General features: G+C 44.3%; 1 pseudogene; it reads right to left on the bottom strand.

Moving 5' to 3' along the window:
- LOC129823566 (serine/threonine-protein kinase MAK-like) overlaps window positions 1-19,800 on the bottom strand; it is a 60,555-nt pseudogene that overhangs the window by 23,349 nt on the left and 17,406 nt on the right.

Genomic DNA, 19,800 nt, shown 5'->3' with positions numbered 1-19,800 from the left:
GTCAAGAAGCAGTGCGGCTGGCTTCAGGGTCAAGAAGCAGTGCGGCTGGCTTCAGGGTCAAGAAGCAGTGCGGCTGGCTTCAGGTTCAAGAAGCAGTGCGGCTGGCTTCAGGGTCAAGAAGCAGTGCGGCTGGCTTCAGGGTCAAGAAGCAGTGCGGCTGGCTTCAGGGTCAAGAAGCAGTGCGGCTGGCTTCAGGGTCAAGAAGCAGTGCGGCTGGCTTCAGGTTCAAGAAGCAGTGCGGCTGGCTTCAGGGTCAAGAAGCAGTGCGGCTGGCTTCAGGGTCAAGAAGCAGTGCGGCTGGCTTCAGGGTCAAGAAGCAGTGCGGCTGGCTTCAGGGTCAAGAAGCAGTGCGGCTGGCTTCAGGGTCAAGAAGCAGTGCGGCTGGCTTCAGGGTCAAGAAGCAGTGCGGCTGGCTTCAGGGTCAAGAAGCAGTGCGGCTTGGCAGGGTTGTGTTTCAAAGGACGCATGGCTCTCGATGAGACAAGATTGTAACACGAAATTGGGGTAAAAAAATAAATAAAATCACAGCAACAGTAACAGGCAACTACAGTAACATCAGCAACAGTAAAAGCAACACTACCATCAACAACAGCAAGAGCAGTAACAGCAACAACAGCAGTAACATCAGTAACATCAGCAGTAACAGCAACAACAGCAGCAAGAGCAGTAACAGCAACAACAGCAGCAAGAGCAGTAACAGCAACAACAGCAGTAACAGCAACAACAGCAGTAACATCAGCAGTAACAGCAGCAGTAACAGCAGTAACAGCAACAACAGCAGTAACAGCAACAGTAACAGCAGCAGTAACAGCAGCAGTAACATCAGCAGTAACAGCAACAACAGCAGTAACAGCAACAACAGCAGTAACAGCAACAACAGCAGTAACAACAGCAGTAACAGCAACAACAGCAGTAACAGCAACAACAGCAACAACAGCAGTAACAGCAACAACAGCAACAACAGCAGTAACATCAGCAGTAACATCAGCAGTAACATCAGCAGTAACATCAGCAGTAACATCAGCAGTAACAGCAACAACAACAGCAAGAGCAGTAACAGCAACAACAGCAGTAACAGCAGTAACAGCAACAACAGCAGTAACATCAGCAGTAACAACAGCAGTAACAGCAGCAGTAACAGCAGCAGTAACAGCAGCAGTAACATCAGCAGTAACAGCAGCAGTAACAGCAGCAGTAACAGCAACAGTAACATCAGCAGTAACAACAGCAGTAACAGCAGTAACAGCAGCAGTAACAGCAACAACAGCAGTAACAGCAGTAACAGCAGTAACAGCAGTAACATCAGCAGTAACAGCAACAACAGCAGTAACAGCAGTAACAGCAGCAGTAACATCAGCAGTAACAGCAACAGTAACATCAGCAGTAACATCAGCAGTAACATCAGCAGTAACATCAGCAGTAACAACAGCAGTAACAGCAGCAGTAACATCAGCAGTAACAGCAACAGTAACATCAGCAGTAACAGCAACAGTAACATCAGCAGTAACATCAGCAGTAACATCAACAGTAACAGCAGCAGTAACATCAGCAGTAACAGCAACATCAGCAGTAACATCAGCAGTAACATCAGCAGTAACATCAGCAGTAACATCAGCAGTAACATCAGCAGTAACAGTAACATCAGCAGTAACATCAGCAGTAACAGCAGCAACAGTAACATCAGCAATAACAGCAGCAGTAACATCAGCAGTAACATCAGCAGTAACATCAGCAGTATCATCAGCAGTAACATCAGCAGTAACAGTAACATCAGCAGTAACATCAGCAGTAACATCAGCAGTAACATCAGCAGTAACATCAACAGTAACATCAGCAGTAACAGTAACATCAGTAGTAACATCAGCAGTAACATCAGCAGTAACAGTAACATCAGCAGTAACATCAGCAGTAACATCAGCAGTAACATCAGCAGTAACATCAGCAGTAACAGCAACAGTAACATCAGCAGTAACAGCAACATCAGCAGTAACAGCAGCAGTAACATCAGCAGTAACAGCAACAGTAACATCAGCAGTAACAACAGCAGTAACATCAGCAGTAACATCAGCAGTAACATCAGCAGTAACAGTAACATCAGCAGTAACAGTAACAACAGCAGTAACATCAGCAGTAACATCAGCAGTAACAGTAACATCAGCAGTAACATCAGCAGTAACAGCAACAGTAACATCAGAAGTAACATCAGCAGTAACATCAGCAGTAACATCAGCAGTAACAACAGCAGTAACAACAGCAGTAACATCAGCAGTAACAGTAACATCAGCAGTAACATCAGCAGTAACATCAGCAGTAACATCAGCAGTATCATCAGCAGTAACATCAGCAGTAACATCAGCAGTAACATCAGCAGTAACATCAGCAGTATCATCAGCAGTAACATCAGCAGTAACATCAGCAGTAACAGTAACATCAGCAGTAACATCAGCAGTAACATCAGCAGTAACAGTAACATCAACAGTAACATCAGCAGTAACATCAACAGTAACATCAGCAGTAACAGTAACATCAGCAGTAACATCAGCAGTAACATCAGCAGGAACAGTAACATCAGCAGTAACATCAGCAGCATCATCAGCAGTAACATCAGCAGTAACAACAGCAGTAACAACAGCAGTAACATCAGCAGTAACAGCAACAGTAACAGCAACAGTAACAGCAACAGTAACATCAGCAGTAACATCAGCAGTAACATCAGCAGTAACATCAGCAGTAACATCAGCAGTAACATCAGCAGTAACATCAACAGTAACAGTAACAGTAACATCAGCAGTAACAGTAACATCAGCAGTAACATCAGCAGTAACAACAGCAGTAACAACAGCAGTAACATCAGCAGTAACAGTAACATCAGCAGTAACATCAGCAGTAACATCAGCAGTAACATCAGCAGTATCATCAGCAGTAACATCAGCAGTAACATCAGCAGTAACATCAGCAGTAACATCAGCAGTATCATCAGCAGTATCATCAGCAGTAACATCAGCAGTAACATCAGCAGTAACAGTAACATCAGCAGTAACAGTAACATCAGCAGTAACATCAGCAGTAACAGTAACATCAACAGTAACATCAGCAGTAACATCAACAGTAACATCAGCAGTAACAGTAACATCAGCAGTAACATCAGCAGTAACAGTAACATCAGCAGTAACATCAGCAGTAACAGTAACATCAGCAGTAACAGTAACATCAGCAGTAACAACAGCAGTAACATCAGCAGTAACAACAGCAGTAACAACAGCAGTAACATCAGCAGTAACAGCAACAGTAACATCAGCAGTAACAGTAACAGTAACATCAGCAGTAACATCAGCAGTAACATCAGCAGTAACATCAGCAGTAACATCAGCAGTAACAGCAACAGTAACAGCAACAGTAACATCAGCAGTAACAACAGCAGTAACATCAGCAGTAACATCAACAGTAACATCAGCAGTAACATCAGCAGTAACATCAGCAGTAACATCAGCAGTAACAACAGCAGTAACATCAGCAGTAACATCAGCAGTAACATCAACAGTAACATCAGCAGTAACATCAGCAGTAACATCAGCAGTAACATCAGCAGTAACATCAACAGTAACATCAACAGTAACATCAGCAGTAACATCAGCAGTAACATCAGCAGTAACATCAGCAGTAACAGTAACATCAGCAGTAACATCAGCAGCATCATCAGCAGTAACATCAGCAGTAACAACAGCAGTAACAGCAGCAGTAACAGCAGCAGTAACATCAGCAGTAACAACAGCAGTAACAACAGCAGTAACATCAGCAGTAACATCAGCAGTAACATCAACAGTAACATCAGCAGTAACAACAGCAGTAACATCAGCAGTAACAGTAACATCAGCAGTAACATCAGCAGCATCATCAGCAGTAACATCAGCAGTAACATCAGCAGTAACATCAGCAGTAACATCAGCAGTAACATCAGCAGTAACATCAGCAGTAACAGTAACATCAGCAGTAACATCAGCAGTAACATCAGCAGTAACAGTAACATCAGCAGTAACATCAGCAGTAACATCAGCAGTAACATCAGCAGTAACAGCAACATAAGGGGATGAGTGAGTTTCACACACACATGTATAGAAAGCCATGATAATGAAATAGACATCGACCACTGAATCTCTTCAGCAAGTGTGTGTGTGTGTGTGTGTGTGTGTGTGTGAATGAATATTCTTGCCCACCTTCTTCATGGTGCCTAGCACCTGGCAGATCTTGAAGATCTCGTCCACCTCGCTGTTTCCAGGGAACAGAGGTCTGAGTGTGTAGAGCTCTGCCATGATGCAGCCCACTGCCCAGATGTCTATAGGAGAGCTATAGGACTGGGACCTCAGGAGAACCTCAGGGGCTCGGTACCTGGGGACGGGAGGAGACAGGAGGATCTGTCAGACTATAACACACACTCGCATGCATATAGACACACACACACACACACACACACACACACACACACACACACACACACACACACACACACACACACACGCTTGCATTCTGTGCATTCGGAAAGTATTCAGACCCGTTCACTTTTTCCACATTGTTACGATAGAGCCTTATTCTAACATGTATTAAATAAATACAAATCTTCATTAATCTACACACAATACCTGATAATGACATAGCGAAAACAGGTTTTTAGAATTGTTCGCAAATGTATTACAAATAAAAAACTGAAATACCTTATTTACATAAGTATTCAGACCCTTTGCTATGAGATTCGATATTGAGCTCAGGTGCATCCTGTTTCCATTGATCATCCTTGAGATGTTTCTACAACTTGATTGGAGTCCACCTGTGTTAAATTCAATTGATTGGACATGATTTGGAAAGGCACACACCTGTCTATATAAGATCCCACAGTTGACAGTGCATGTCAGAGCAAAAACCAAGCCATCAGGTCAAAATAATTGTCTGTAGAACTCCGAGACAAGATTGTGTCGAGGCACAGATCTGGGAAGGGTACCAAAACATTTCTGCAGCATTGAAGGTCTCCAAGAACACAGTGGCCTCCATCATTCTTAAATGGAAGAGGTTTTGAACCACCAAGCTGGCCGTCTGGTCAAACTGAGCAATCGGGGGACCAAGAACCCGATGGTCACTCTGACAGAGCTCCAGAGTTCCTCTGTGGAGATGGGAGAACCTTCCAGAAGGACAACCATCTGTGCAGCACTCCACCAATCAGGCCTTTATGGTAGAGTGGCCAGACGGAAGCCACTCCTCAGTAAAAGGCACATGACAGCCCAATTGGAGTTTGCCAAAAGGCACCTAAAGGACTCTGACCATGAGAAACAAGATTCTCTGGTCTGATGAACCCAAGATTGAACTCTTTGGCCTGAATGCCAAGCATCACGTCTGGAGGAAACCTGGCACCATCCCTCCGGCGAAGCATGGTGGTGGCAGCATCATGCTGTGGGGATATTTTTCAGCAGCAGGGACTGGGAGACTAGTCAGGATCAAGGGAAAGATGAACGGAGCAAAGTACAGAGAGATCCTTGATGAAAACCTGCTCCAGAGCGCTCAGGACCTCAGACTGGGGCGAAGGTTCACCTACCAACAAGACAATGACCATAAGCACACAGCCAAGAAAACACAGGAGTGGCTTCGGGTCTCTGAATATCCTTGAGTGGCCCAGCCAGAGCCCGGACTTGCAATTATTATTTTTGTAACTGTTTTTGCTTTGTCATTATGTGGTATTGTGTGTAGATTGAGGATGGGAAAAATGTATTTAATACATTTTAGAATAAGGCTGTAACGTAACAAAATGTGGAAAAAGTCAAGGGGTCTGAATACTTCACTGTATGCACACACACACACACACACACACACACACACACACACAGTTGTTATTCCTGTCCTGTGTTTTCTGAAGGGATTAACCTGCGATGAGTCAGAAATCATTTCATCCCTGAGCTCTAAATCACATGCCAGGTGAAATTACCAAAGCATGTTACAACGGCTTTACAGACAGACAACAGTGTAGACCACGTAGGTTCAGCCCCACCTCACGTGCTGCAGAGGTCTGCCAGGCTTTAAACTCACTAAGTAAACCACTGGAAGGTCAAAAACCACTTGAAGGTCAAAAACCACTCGAAGGTCAAAAACCACTCGAAGGTCAAAAACCACTCGAAGGTCAAAAACCACTCGAAGGTCAAAACCACTTGAAGGTCAAAAACCACTCGAAGGTCAAAAACCACTTGAAGGTCAAAAACCACTTGAAGGTCAGAGGTTCACCGTATGTATCTGTGCTAACAGCACAAGCTCTAAAATGATCTCTGATGCTATTTGATGTTGTTTTGTTTCTCATGTGATCTTCTTATTGTATTTTATTTATCTTTATAATTATGATACAAAAATAATTGTAAAGAATAAAAAAAAAAATAGGGGAAAAGTTCACCAGAAACACACTGGCGTAGCTGACAACTCAGAACCCACTGTTACAGTACGTGCTATACAGTACCAGGCAAATGTTTGGATACACCTACTCATTCCAGGGTTCTTTTGTATTTTTACTCTTTTCTACGTTGTAGAATAATAGTGAAGACATCAAAACTATGAAATAACACATATGGAATCATGTAGTAACCAAAAAAAGTGTAAACAAATCAAATTTTTTTTTTTATGTATTTGAGATTCTTCAAAGTAGCCACCCTTTGCCTTGATGACAGTTTTGCACACAAAAACCATCACGCGCTATGATGAAACTAATTTGGTTACTACATGATTCCATATGTGTTATTTCATAGTTTTGATGTCTTCACTATCATTCTACAATGTAGAAAATAGTAAAAAATAAAGAAAAACCCTGGAATGAGTAGGTGTGTCCAAACTTTTGACTGGTGTGCAAATCAAACATCTTACCATCTAGTTGAGACGTATTCAGTGTAGGGAGGCTGGGAGCGTATCTCTCTGGCCAACCCAAAGTCAGCTATCTTCACCAACTCTGGACCCATACAGAGCAGGTTCTCTGGTTTAATGTCACGGTGGAAGTAACCTGGGGAGACGGAGCAGATTGTCTGTTTTAATGTCACGGTGGCAGTAACCTGGGGAGACGGAGCAGGTTGTCTGTTTTAATGTCACGGTGGCAGTAACCTGGGGAGACGGAGCAGGTTCTCTGTTTTAATGTCACGGTGGCAGTAACCTGGGGAGACGGAGCAGGTTCTCTGTTTTAATGTCACGGTGGCAGTAACCTGGGGAGACGGAGCAGGTTGTCTGTTTTAATGTCACGGTGGCAGTAACCTGGGGAGACGGAGCAGGTTGTCTGTTTTAATGTCACGGTGGCAGTAACCTGGTGTTACGTTCCCCAGTTTCTGTGTTCTGTTTTGTATTTGAGTGTGTGTTTCAGGAGATGGCTTCCTGAAGTACTCCCCAACCAGCTGATTGGTCAACCCCAGGCTAATTGGTGATTGGAGCTGACCCCACCCCCTCGTCAAGAAGCAGCTGACACTAATCACCATTGCCACCTGAAGATAAAAGCCAGTGTTCTGCCCAGGAAAATTGAGAGGAGAGAGAGGAGAGAGAGGAGAGAGAGGAGAGAGAGGAGAGAGAGGAGAGAGAGGAGAGATTTGGAGATTGAGAGAGAGAAAAAATTAGATTGTGATATAGTGTTGGTTGTGTATCAGAAAGTGTGGTATGTACTGTTGTTGTTGGTAGCAGTTTTGCTATGTCCTGTGTTTGTGAGTGTTTGTGAAATCGTTAATAATTACTCTGTTTCGTTTGTTCCCAGGGGGGAAGGAGAAGGCACTTTGGGAGTGCTTAGGCAAGAGGCCCGAGGGCATACATATACCCGTAGTATATTTACTGTCTAGGCACACTAGGTAAGACCTGGGCGGACCACCCCCTGTATTTTGGTTAGGGCACCAGACGGTGCTAAGTTAGGTAAGTTAAGTGGGTAGGCAGGTTAGATAGGAGAGGGGGAACTTTGATATTTACTTTCTTTGCTTTGGTTCCGTCCAGCCCCTTTTCCCCATATTACCGTGTAAGAAAATAAATCCAAGTAAACGGTAAAATCTGCTTTGTGTCATCCTTGCTCGCACCTACAGTCCATACCTCTTGCACTTCAGAGAGTTGAGTTGTAGCAGGGAGTTGCGTTCCCTCTTCTCAGAGGCGTGCGTAACACCTGGGGAGACGGAGCAGGTTGTCTGTTTTAATGTCACGGTGGCAGTAACCTGGGGAGACGGAGCAGGTTGTCTGTTTTAATGTCACGGTGGCAGTAACCTGGGGAGACGGAGCAGGTTCTCTGTTTTAATGTCACGGTGGCAGTAACCTGGGGAGACGGAGCAGGTTCTCTGGTTTAATGTCACGGTGGAAGTAACCTGGGGAGACGGAGCAGGTTCTCTGGTTTAATGTCACGGTGGAAGTAACCTGGGGAGACGGAGCAGGTTCTCTGGTTTAATGTCACGGTGGCAGTAACCTGGGGAGACGGAGCAGGTTCTCTGTTTTAATGTCACGGGGGCAGTAACCTGGGGAGACGGAGCAGGTTCTCTGTTTTAATGTCACGGTGGCAGTAACCTGGGGAGACGGAGCAGGTTGTCTGTTTTAATGTCACGGTGGAAGTAACCTGGGGAGACGGAGCAGGTTCTCTGTTTTAATGTCACGGTGGCAGTAACCTGGGGAGACGGAGCAGGTTGTCTGTTTTAATGTCACGGTGGCAGTAACCTGGGGAGACGGAGCAGGTTGTCTGTTTTAATGTCACGGTGGCAGTAACCTGGGGAGACGGAGCAGGTTGTCTGTTTTAATGTCACGGGGGCAGTAACCTGGGGAGACGGAGCAGGTTCTCTGTTTTAATGTCACGGTGGCAGTAACCTGGGGAGACGGAGCAGGTTGTCTGTTTTAATGTCACGGTGGCAGTAACCTGGGGAGACGGAGCAGGTTCTCTGTTTTAATGTCACGGTGGCAGTAACCTGGGGAGACGGAGCAGGTTGTCTGGTTTAATGTCACGGTGGCAGTAACCTGGGGAGACGGAGCAGGTTGTCTGTTTTAATGTCACGGTGGCAGTAACCTGGGGAGACGGAGCAGGTTGTCTGTTTTAATGTCACGGTGGCAGTAACCTGGGGAGACGGAGCAGGTTGTCTGGTTTAATGTCACGGTGGCAGTAACCTGGGGAGACGGAGCAGGTTGTCTGTTTTAATGTCACGGTGGCAGTAACCTGGGGAGACGGAGCAGGTTCTCTGTTTTAATGTCACGGTGGCAGTAACCTGGGGAGACGGAGCAGGTTTTCTGTTTTAATGTCACGGTGGCAGTAACCTGGGGAGACGGAGCAGGTTGTCTGTTTTAATGTCACGGTGGCAGTAACCTGGGGAGACGGAGCAGGTTCTCTGTTTTAATGTCACGGTGGCAGTAACCTGGGGAGACGGAGCAGGTTGTCTGTTTTAATGTCACGGTGGCAGTAACCTGGGGAGACGGAGCAGGTTGTCTGGTTTAATGTCACGGTGGCAGTAACCTGGGGAGACGGAGCAGGTTGTCTGTTTTAATGTCACGGTGGCAGTAACCTGGGGCAGTAACCTGGGGAGACGGAGCAGGTTGTCTGTTTTAATGTCACGGTGGCAGTAACCTGGGGAGACGGAGCAGGTTGTCTGGTTTAATGTCACGGTGGCAGTAACCTGGGGAGACGGAGCAGGTTCTCTGTTAATGTCACGGTGGCAGTAACCTGGGGAGACGGAGCAGGTTGTCTGGTTTAATGTCACGGTGGCAGTAACCTGGGGAGACGGAGCAGGTTGTCTGTTTTAATGTCACGGTGGCAGTAACCTGGGGAGACGGAGCAGGTTGTCTGGTTTAATGTCACGGTGGCAGTAACCTGGGGAGACGGAGCAGGTTGTCTGTTTTAATGTCACGGTGGCAGTAACCTGGGGAGACGGAGCAGGTTGTCTGGTTTAATGTCACGGTGGCAGTAACCTGGGGAGACGGAGCAGGTTCTCTGTTTTAATGTCACGGTGGCAGTAACCTGGGGAGACGGAGCAGGTTGTCTGTTTTAATGTCACGGTGGCAGTAACTTGGGGAAACAGAACCTATTGACACACTCTTATCATAAGAGCATTTGATGAGAGGGAACTGTTGAATATCAATCACTGTTTCCCAATTCAGTTTCTTCCCATTCTATCCAAAGTGTGCACATTTTCTTACACGAATCCAATGCCTTGAAATGGAGTGAACGAACAAGTGCACACTTCAGGGTAAAGGGGGATAATCAGAGGTCCTGTTCAATTATCTCAAGATCATAAAGACTCTACAACCCACTAAAGACAAACTTTAAAGTGACAGGCGGGAAAATAAGAGAAGAAGACTCTTACCATGTTTATGTACAAACGCTAAGCCAGTCCAGAACTTGGAAAATAATGTTTCTTATTTCATTCTCAGAAAACATCCTGTCTTCTCTGGCAACGGAGAGAAAAGAAGAGATAGAAAAGAAGAGGAGAGAAAAGAAGAGGATAGAAAAGAAGAGGATAGAAAAGAAGAGATAGAAAAGAAGAGGATAGAAAAGAAGAGGATAGAAAAGAAGAGATAGAAAAGAAGAGGATAGAAAAGAAGAGGATAGAAAAGAAGAGGATAGAAAAGAAGAGGATAGAAAAGAAGAGGATAGAAAAGAAGAGGATAGAAAAGAAGAGGATAGAAAAGAAGAGGATAGAAAAGAAGAGGATAGAAAAGAAGAGGATTGAAAAGAAGACGATAGACAGATAAGGAAAAGAACACAGAGACAACTGTGTCCTTCGACGGAGAGTGAAACCAACAGCCACGGGCATGACTGATTGATTGAATTAAGAGAAACATGAGGTGCTCTCGTGAAAACCTTGAATATAGTCTGCTGTCCTGATATGATATCATCATAGACAACTATCCGTGCATTTAGGCTTGGGAATGGTATCACTCACACCTCTCCATCCCCAAAAGGTACAAGAGAAACGGAGTCATCCCTGGCCTGGCGGACGTTATCATCAACAGTGGAGTAGTCATATTTATTTCATTTAACCTTTATTTTATTCCCATTGAGTGTAAGGCTTATTTTTCCCAAGTGAGCCATGCAATGAACACAACTTATAAAAATGCACAATACTACAAGCAATTTAAGAAGAATCCCATTCCTCAACACAGAGGTCCTCCATCAACAACTTGAACTGCCCTGGGGGCACCATATACGGTGCAGAAACCCTCACAGCAGATGTAGCTAACTCAGTGGAGATTAAAGGGACGTCCAGAGTTAGTCATCCCTGTGGGTCTGGTGACTCGTATGTCTGTAATTTAACAATGAAGTGAAGTATGGCGGAAGTTTGCACAAGAGGGCTTTATAAACAGACAGCAGTGCATTGATCTATGAGACTTGAGGGCCAGCCTCCCTTCTGATACAGAATGCAGTGATGTGTACTGAACCTAGTCTAAAGCCGTAATGAATGTCTACTTAATGATTTGTTTTGTGGGTTTCTCTTATATTCCTATAAGAGAAGCCTATATCAAGCCCAAAACCCCTACCAAGCCCATATCTAGCCCATATCCATATCAAGCCCATACCCACACCATGCCCATACCCACACCATGCCCATATCTAGCCCATACCCATACCATGCCCATATCTAGCCCATACCCATACCATGCCCATATCTAGCCCATACCCACACCATGCCCATACCCACATCTAGCCCATACCCATACCATGCCCATACCATGCCCATATCTAGCCCATACCATGCCCATATCTAGCCCATACCCATACCATGCCCATATCTAGCCTATAACATGACCCATATCCATACCAAGCCCATAACCATACCATAGCCATATCTAGCCCATACAATGCCCAAACCATGCTCATACCCAGCCAATATCTAGCTCATACCAGGACCCACATCTATACCAAGCCCATATCTAGCCCATAACCATACAAAGCCCATATCTAGCCCATACCCAGCGAATATCTAGCCCATATCTAGCCCATGCCCATACCATATCTAGCCTATACCAATACTATGCCCATATCATAACCATATCTAGCCCATACCATGCTCATATCTAGCCCATACCCATATCTAGCCCATACCCATACCATACAATGCCCAAACCATGCCCATACCCAGCCCAAGCCCATACCCAGCGAATATCTAGCCCATACCCATACAAAGCCCATATCTAGCCCATAACCATATCTAGCCCATATCTAGCCCATAACCATATCTAGCCCATATCTAGCCCATAACCATATCTAGCCCATATCTAGCCCATAACCATATCTAGCCCATATCTAGCCCATAACCATATCTAGCCCATATCTAGCCCATAACCATACCCAAATCTAGCCCATAACCATACCCAAATCTAGCCCATAACCATATCTAGCCCATAACCATATCTAGCCCATATCTAGCCCATACCCATATCTAGACCATACTAATACTATGCCCATATCTAGCCCATACCCATATCTTACCTATATAATCTAGCCCATACCCATATCTCGCCCATATCTAGCCCATACCCATATCTTACCTATATAATCTACCCCATACCCATATCTAGCCCATACCCATAACCATATCTAGCCCATACCCATAACCATATCTAACCCATACCAATACTATGCCCATATCCAGCCCATACCATGCCCATACCATGCTCATATCTAGCCCATACCCATACCATGCCCATATCTAGCCCATACCCATACCATGCCCATATCTAGCCCATGCCCATACCATGCCCATGCCCATACCATATCTAGCCCATACCCATATCTAGCCTATACCAATACTATGCCCATATCTAGCCCATATCATAACCATATCTAGCCCATATCTAGCCCATACCCATATCTAGCCCATATCCATACCACGCCCATACCCATCTAGCCCATACCCATACCACGCCCATACACATACCATGCCCATACCATGCCCATATCTAGCCCATACCCATGCCCATATCTAGCCTATAACATGACCCATATCCATACCAAGCCCATAACCATACCATAGCCATATCTAGCCCATACAATGCCCAAACCATGCTCATACCCAGCCAATATCTAGCTCATACCCAGCCAATATCTAGCCCATACCATGCCCATATCTAGCCTATAACATGACCCATATCCATACCCAGCCCAAGCCCATACCCAGCCAATATCTAGCCCATACCAGGACCCATATCTATACCAAGCCCATATCTAGCCCATAACCATATCTAGCCCATATCTAGCCCATAACCATATCTAGCCCATATCTAGCCCATAACCATAACAAAGCCCATATCTAGCCCATAACCATATCTAGCCCATATCTAGCCCATATCTAGCCCATACCCACATCTAGACCATACTAATACTATGCCCATATCTAGTCCATACCATACCCATATCTTACCTATATAATCTAGCCCATACCCATATCTCGCCCATATCTAGCCCATACCCATACCCATATCTAGCCCATACCCATAACCATATCTAACCCATACCCATACCATGCCCATATCTAGCCCATACCCATATCTAGCCCATACCCATAACCATATCTAACCCATACCCATACCATGCCCATATCTAGCCCATACCCATATCTAGCCCATGCCCATACCATGCCCATATCTAGCCCATATCATAACCATATCTAGCCCATTCCATGCTCATATCTAGCCCATACCCATATCCATACCACACCCATACCCATCTAGCCCATACCCATCTAGCCCATATCCATACCACGCCCATATCCAGCCCATACACATACCATGCCCATACCATGCCCATACCATGCCTATACACATACCATGCCCATATCTAGCCCATACCATGCCCATATTCAGCCCATACCATGCCCATATCCACCCAAAACACATACCATGCCCATATCTAGCCCATACCATGCCCATACACATACCATGCCCATACCATGCCCATATCTAGCCCATACCATGCCCAAATCCAGCCCATACACATACCATGCCCATATCTAGCCCATATCTAACCCATACCATGCCCATATCTAGCCCATACCCATACAATGCCCATATCTAGCCCATACCATATCTAGCCCATACCCATATCTAGCCTATACCAATACTATGCCCATATCTAGCACATATCATAACCATATCTAGCCCATACCATGCCCATATCTAGCCCATACCATGCTCATATCTAGCCCATACCATGCTCATATCTAGCTCATACCAATACCATGCCCATACCATGCTCATATCTAGCCCATACCCATATCTAGCCCATACCAATACTATGCCCATATCCAGCCCATACCATGCCCATACCATGCTCAGATCTAGCCCATACCCATATCTAGCCCATACCATGCTCATATCTAGCCCATACCCATATCTAGCCCATACCATGCTCATATCTAGCCCATACCCATATCTAGCCCATACCATGCTCATATCTAGCCCATACCAATACCATGCCCATACCACCCCCATATCTAGCCCATACCCATATCTAGCCCATACCAATACTATGCCCATATCCAGCCCATACCATGCTCATATCTAGCCCATAACCATACCATGCCCATATCTAGCCCATAACCATACCATGCCCATATCATGCCCATAACCATACTATGCCCATATCCATACTATGCCCATATCGAGCCCATGGCCATATCTAGCCCACACCCAGCCCATATCTAGCCCACACCCAGCCCATATCTAGCCCACACCAATACTATGCCCATATCCAGCCCATACCATGCTCACATCTAGCCCATACCCATATCTAGCCCATACCATGCTCATATCTAGCCCATACCCATATCATGCCCATACCATCTAATGTGGAACAACCATCTCAGTAACGGGTGCAATAAGTCCAACTACTAACAGTTTTGGATTTGTTTAGGAAAACAACATGTTATTTCTGTTTGTGTAGCATAAGATTAAATCAACCAATCAATGTACTTCACATGACATGCGAAAACTCAGATATTGAAACAAACAAATCTGAAAATCAAACTGCAGTAGATCATGCTGGGAAATATGATAATGATTTGCGTGGGTTTTCAGTGTTTTATTAACCTCCACAGAGTCAAAATGACAATCACACTCAACTCTGGTTATGAACACTGACACTGTGGTTCTTTTCCCCAATTTGCTGTGTACCATAAAATACACTACTGGTTCACTCATACTCCATTCTAATCTCCTACTCTCTGCAACAACAAAATCACCAAAAAAATACTAATTTGAAATAAATAAATCATGGCAAAATATCAACTATGGAAAATAATTTAATTAATTAATTAGCAGATACAGTTGTAGTCGGAAGTTTACATACACTTAGGTTGTCATTAGGAGTCATTAAAACTCGTTTTTCAACCACTCCACAAATTTCTTGTTTGTTAATTAACAAACTATAGTTTTGGCAAGTCAGTTAAGACATCTACTTAGTGCATGACACAAGTCATTTTTCCAACAATTGTTTACAGACAGATTATTTCACTGTATCACAATTCCAGTGGGTCAGAAGTTTACATACAGTAAGTTGACTGTGCCTTTAAACAGCTTGGAAAATTCCAGAAAATGATGTCATGGCTTTAGATGCTTCTGATAGGCTAATTGACATCATTTGAGTCAATTGGAGGTGTACCTGTGGATGTATTTCAAGGCCTACCTTCAAACTCAGTGCCTCTTCGCTTGACATCATGGGACAATCAAAAGAAATCCGCCAAGACCTCAGAAAAAAAAGTAGACCACCACAAGTCTGGTTCATCCTTGGGAGCAATTTCCAAACGCCTGAAGGTACCACGTTCATCTGTACAAACAATAATACGCAAGTATAAACACCATGGGACCACGCAGCCGTCATACCGCTCAGGAAGGAGACGCGTTCTGTCTCCTAGAGATGAACGTACTTTGGTGCGAAAAGTGCAAATCAATCACAGAACAACAGCAAAGGCCCTTGTGAAGATGCTGGAGGAAACAGGTACAAAAGTATCTATATCCACAGTAAAACGAGTCCTATATCGACATAACCTGAAAGGCCGCTCAGCAAGGAAGAAGCCACTGCTCCAAAACCACCAGAAAAAAAGCCAAACTACGGTTTGCAACTGCACATGGGGACAAAGATCGTACTTTTTGGAGAAATGTCCTCTGGTCTGAACAAAAATAGAACTGTTTGGCCATAATGATCATTGTTATGTTTGGAGGAAAAAGGGTGAGGCTTGCAAGCCGAAGAGCACCATCCCAACCGTGAAGTACGGGCGTGGCAGCATCATGTTGTGGGGGTGCATTGCTGCAGGAGAGACTAGTGCACTTCAAAATAGATGGCATCATGAAGCAGGAAAATTCTGTCGATATATTGAAGCAGCATCTCAAGACATCAAGCAGGAAGTTAAAGCTTGGTTGCAAATGGATCTTCCAAATTGACATTGACCCCAAGCACACTTCCAAAGTTGTGGCAAAATGGCTTAAGGACAACAAAGTCAAGGTATTGGAGCGGCCATCACAAAGCCCTGACCCCAATCGTATAGAAAATTTGTGGGCAGAACTGAAAAAGCGTGTGTGAACAAGGAGGCCTACAAACCTGACTCAGTTACACCAGCTCTGTCAAGAGGAATGGGCCAAAATTCACCCAACTTATTGTGGGAAGCTTGTGGAAGGCTACCCGAAACATTTGACCCAAGTTAAACAATTTAAAAAAGGCAATGCTACCAAATACTAATTGAGTGTATGTAAACTTCTGACCCACTGGGAATGTGATGAAAGAAATAAGAGCTGAAATAAATAATTCTCTCTACTATTTATTCTGGCATTTCATTTTCTTAAAATAAAGTGGTGATCATAACTGACCTAAGATAGGGAATATTTACTAGGATTAAATGTCAGGAATTGCGAAAAACTGAGTTTAAATGTATTTGGCTAAGGTGTATGTAAACGTCCGACTTCAACTGTACATGAACAAAATATTCCCATGTAGGTACACTTTAAAACACTCACACCTTTCTTTTAAAAACTGATCAGATGACTCAACTCCTGAGGTTAAAGTTTAAACATGGGAGGTGAACAATAATGCTCAAAATCATCATAAAAATAACCCTTTTCTCCCAGAGAAATGATTCCTAGGATATTAAACCCTTTGCTTTACAAAGAACCCTTGTCTTCCAAAAATAGTTCCATAGAACCCGATCGCTCCTCAAAGAACCCTTGTCTTCCAAAACTAGTTCCATAGAACCCGATCGCTCCTCAAAGAACCCTTGTCTTCCAAAAATAGTTCCATAGAACCCGATCGCTCCTCAAAGAACCCTTGTCTTCCAAAAATAGTTCCATAGAACCCGATCGCTCCTCAAAGAACACTTGTCTTCCAAAAATAGTTCCATAGAACCCGATCGCTCCTCAAAGAACCCTTGTCTTCCAAAACTAGTTCCATAGAACCCGATCGCTCCTCAAAGAACCCTTGTCTTCCAAAAATAGTTCCATAGAACCCGATCGCTCCTCAAAGAACCCTTGTCTTCCAAAAATAGTTCCATAGAACCCGATCGCTCCTCAAAGAACCCTTGTCTTCCAAAAATAGTTCCATAGAACCCGATCGCTCCTCAAAGAACCCTTGTCTTCCAAAAATAGTTCCATAGAACCCGATCGCTCCTCAAAGAACCCTTGTCTTCCAAAAATAGTTCCATAGAACCCGATCGCTCCTCAAAGAACCCTTGTCTTCCAAAAATAGTTCCATAGAACCCGATCGCTCCTCAAAGAACCCTTGTCTTCCAAAAATAGTTCCATAGAACCCGATCGCTCCTCAAAGAACCCTTGTCTTCCAAAAATAGTTCCATAGAACCCGATCGCTCCTCAAAGAACCCTTGTCTTCCAAAAATAGTTCCATAGAACCCGATCGCTCCTCAAAGAACCCTTGTCTTCCAAAAATAGTTCCATAGAACCCGATCGCTCCTCAAAGAACCCTTGTCTTCCAAAAATAGTTCCATAGAACCCGATCGCTCCTCAAAGAACCCTTGTCTTCCAAAAATAGTTCCATAGAACCCGATCGCTCCTCAAAGAACCCTTGTCTTCCAAAAATAGTTCCATAGAACCCGATCGCTCCTCAAAGAACCCTTGTCTTCCAAAAATAGTTCCATAGAACCCGATCGCTCCTCAAAGAACCCTTGTCTTCCAAAAATAGTTCCATAGAACCCGATCGCTCCTCAAAGAACCCTTGTCTTCCAAAAATAGTTCCATAGAACCCGATCGCTCCTCAAAGAACCCTTGTCTTCCAAAAATAGTTCCATAGAACCCGATCGCTCCTCAAAGAACCCTTTGTTGGAACTTTCTTTTCTCTCTCCAAGAGTGTAGCCAATACATTTTCTATTGCTTGAATAGTTATTAACAGCGTTCCTTGTGTAGTAACCTGGTATATTTATGTTTACCAATAGATGGCAGTATTGACTCAAGACGGGGGTTTGCTTCCCGATATCCGTAGCTATTTCCTATGTCTGCCTATTTAACGATGATTAAGAAAGCTTCAGAAAGGTTTTAAGCCAGGTGCATAAGATAATGTAAATCTAAGTTACAATTAAATACTAAACCGTATGTAAGTCTCATGAGTCGTAATTCTAAGAAGCCTTTTAAGGATACTACACCTTTGGAAAATAATTTTGACCGGCGGATCATATTGTACGTAAACGACAGCGTTGTGCCAGCATTCAGAATCGACTACTAGTAGGCTATGCATCGTTATCATATTGTAGCGAACGGAGAGGCAGGGACGCAAACCCAGGTCGCTGGAGTGAAAAGGCAAACTCACTACACATCGCGCCAATAGGGTTAACCCACTCGGTGGGAATTTTAAATGTGGATTATCGAGGATCGCTACAATATTCAGTCTCAGTGTCTCTTGTACCTTCAGTGAGAGGTCTCTAGCTGGGCTGGGGAACCTACCATGTTTATGGATAAAGGAGGTCTTGTACCTTCAGAGAGAGGTCTCTAGTTGGGCTGGGGAACCTACCATGTTTATGGATAAAGGAGGTCTCTAGTTGGGGTAGGGAACCTACCATGTTTATGGATAAAGGAGGTCTCTAGTTGGGGTAGGGAACCTACCATGTTTATGGATAAAGGAGGTCTCTAGTTGGGGTAGGGAACCTACCATGTTTATGGATAAAGGAGGTCTCTAGTTGGGGTAGGGAACCTACCATGTTTATGGATAAAGGAGGTCTCTAGTTGGGCTGGGGTACCTACCATGCTTATGGATAAAGGAGGTCTCTAGTTGGGGTAGGGAACCTACCATGTTTATGGATAAAGGAGGTCTCTAGTTGGGCTGGGGTACCTACCATGCTTATGGATAAAGGAGAGTCCCTGTAATATCTGAAACAGCACGTTCCTGATCACTGACTCAGGGAACAATCTCTGTCTGGAAAGATGAACATCAATACATTCACATGTTAGTCATTTAGCAGAGGCTCTTATCCAGAGAGACATACAGTCAGTGAGTCATTTAGCAGATGCTCTTATCCAGAGAGACATACAGTCAGTGAGTCATTTAGCAGATGCTCTTATCCAGAGACATACAGTCAGTGAGTCATTTAGCAGATGCTCTTATCCAGAGACATACAGTCAGTGAGTCATTTAGCAGAGGCTCTTATCCAGAGACATACAGTCAGTGAGTCATTTAGCAGAGGCTCTTATCCAGAGAGACTTACGGTCAGTGAGTCATTTAGCAGATGCTCTTATCCAGAGACATACAGTCAGTGAGTCATTTAGCAGAGGCTCTTATCCAGAGAGACTTACGGTCAGTGAGTCATTTAGCAGATGCTCTTATCCAGAGACATACAGTCAGTGAGTCATTTAGCAGAT

Source organism: Salvelinus fontinalis, chromosome 26 (genome assembly GCF_029448725.1).
Source record: "Salvelinus fontinalis isolate EN_2023a chromosome 26, ASM2944872v1, whole genome shotgun sequence".
In the NCBI taxonomy this organism is placed as follows: Eukaryota; Metazoa; Chordata; class Actinopteri; order Salmoniformes; family Salmonidae; genus Salvelinus; species Salvelinus fontinalis.
Note: the sequence above shows the minus strand (reverse complement) of the source record. Positions and strands in the feature narration are given on the sequence as shown.